This window comes from Orycteropus afer, unplaced genomic scaffold (genome assembly GCF_000298275.1).
Source record: "Orycteropus afer afer isolate SDZICR_OR568_19922 unplaced genomic scaffold, OryAfe1.0 scaffold00570, whole genome shotgun sequence".
NCBI classification, from domain to species: Eukaryota; Metazoa; Chordata; class Mammalia; order Tubulidentata; family Orycteropodidae; genus Orycteropus; species Orycteropus afer.
Genome location: NW_006922157.1, coordinates 1,293,985 through 1,296,693, shown reverse-complemented (window position 1 = coordinate 1,296,693; position 2,709 = coordinate 1,293,985).

Below are 2,709 nucleotides of genomic sequence, written 5' to 3'. Positions count from 1 at the left end.
TATTGTGAGGGAGGTAAGCACACACTATCCCTACAATCCTGAGATGCAGCTTGACAGTGTTCTTCATGGGCTGGGTCTTGGGCATAGGCTTCTGCCATCAGAATGAGAATGATTAACATTCTCCCCAAGGCACAGATGGGGACTGTATCTGTCAGGGTCTAGCCAGGAAAACAGAAACCACCCTATGACTTTGAACAGAGGGAATTTCATCCGGAGCTTTAATCTAGGTAGCAAAAGCTCTGGAGTCAGGCAGCTTGGCTCTATTTACTTGCAGCATGACTTTGGGTAAGTCATGTAACTTCTCTGTACCTCAGTGTTCTTATCTGTAAACTATAGCTGATAATAATAGCATGTAGCTCAAGGTTCATAGGAAGGGTTGAATGAGTCAAGTATTTTGAGTGATGCCTGACACATAGTAAGTTCTGTGTAAGTGTGGGTTGTCATTAGTAGTAAGACTATGATTATGGAGTAAAGACAGAATGTCTGGCTTTCTAGGGAGATTTCCCACCCCTGAGGATTCTATGTCCATAGGTGGGCACTTTCCACTCTGTATCTCCACTTGCCCCAACATCTGATCAGGAAACTCTTACGGAGAGTGATCACTGGCTATTGCCAGGATAGTGGCAAAAACAGGCAGCTGAAAGTATCTTGCCACTTAGCTCTGAGCCAGGGCTTCTTGCCCCCTTTTTCCCAGAGCACCCTTACCATACAGCTTCCAGATGTGTAGCCATACCAGAGACTCAACCCATTTCCAGGATGGCCCCAACTCTGCAATCTCAGCCCCTTGGAATGTACCTGCACACTTGCATATGATTCATAAAGCGCTTACCAGCCATTAGCTCATTTGGCAGTCACAACAACTCTAGAAGATTGATATTTTTAACATTTTTCCCCTATAGACAGCAGCTGCATTTCAGAGGGGTTAAGCAACTTTCCCAGGGGAACATAGCTAGTATGTGGCAGAGCCAGGGTATGAACTCACATCTTTCTGACACCAAGCCCACATTCATAACCATTCCAGAATGACCCCTGTAGGTCTGTGGATATGTCTGCCTCTCCTACAAGAATCTAAGGCCCTTACAACTTCTGTGTCCTTTGTCCAGACATGCCTGGCACAGAGCTAAGTGCCCAATGGAGTGCTCAGTAAATGTCAGCAGAATGAGTGATGGCAAATTGGTGACCCACAGACCAAATTCAACATACAGATGTGCTTTGTTTCAGCTTATAAAATGCTTCAGGAAGTTTAAAATTACTCACCAAGTTTACAAAATGGTGTGATTTTATATAAAAGTCTGGGTTCCCTGCTACTTTTGAGATATTCAGGAGCTCTAGTAACTCTGAACTTGCATTACAATATGGCAGCAATCATCATTCAAGGAGTTGCTGTCCCTGGAGATGGGGCACATGCTCTCCAATTCACCATAGTCTTCACTGCTCCCTATTGTCACCTCAGTAGCCATTCCTTAATCCAGTTGCTTCCTGTCACTTTTTCTATTCCTTCACTTCCATCCCTCACTTGACCTGAGTAGTAAGCCTGGCTGGTGCCTCCTGGGGTACAGTTTAAATCCAAGGGCAGCCAGGAGGGCAAAGGTAGCCATCTAATGACATAAGCTTTACATTTATCAAACTTTACCTGTCCATCTAGATCTTTGTCCCTCCACCCAACTTAGTAGAGGAGACAAGGCAGGGACATAGTTTTATAACTAAATAAAGAGCTCTGGGGTGGTAGAGGATAGGGACATTTCTTCTAGTCAGAGTCAAATCAGGAGAAGCTTACAGGAAGAGGTTGCATTTGAGCCTGGAAAGATAAGTGGGATTTGGATGGATAGAGATGGGAGAAGAAGGGAGGGTAGAATTAACAGTAAGAGCAATATAGGCAGAGAGGTGACCATGTCTGAGCTATGTACTGGGACCCTTGGATGGTTCAGTATGACTGATCTTGTGGTGATGGAGAGCTAAGAAAGGGGGATGGGAACTAGCATTGGCTGACTCCTAATCTCTGGATTACTCCTAATCCGTGCCTGGCACCATGGGAGGGAATCATATACAACTCATTTAGTTTTCATAGTAATCCTGTGAACCAAGGATGACTGAAATGATTGTCATAAATTAGTGAACTGAGACTCTGATGTCAGAAGGTTTGCCCAAAACCACATATCTAGTAAGTAAACAAGCTGGAATCTCCCCCCATACTTGAAAGAGGGCTGGAAGGCCATAGAAGGCTTTGAGTAAGTGAGTACCTGGGTCTTTCATGACATCTGGACCATGGTCAGGTGACCCAAGGGATATGGAAGGAGAATACCAGGCTCTTCTGCCTCTCTGCCTACGCCCCCATCTCACCTTCTCCAAATCCCATTGACTCTGTCTCCTAAATAGCTCTCCATCCCTACTGCTATCAATTTCTCATCTGGACCACTGCAGGAGTCTCCTAACTGGTCTTCCTACTTGCATTCTTCTACCCTTCCAGTCCATTCTCTGAATACAGTCAGAGTGAAGTTCCAAAAGGTCAGAGCTGACTGTGTCACCCCCATCTCAAACTGGCTCCCACTCAACTTCTGGAGCTCTCCAAACAGCCCCCTGTTGCCCTGAAGGGTCTGCTTCCCATGAGGTTCACCCTGTCTGGCCTGTTCTTCTTATCCTTCACCCTTTTGATTTTCAGTGCTCAACTCACTTCTTTTCATCCTTTAGGACTCCATTCAGGTGCTGCTT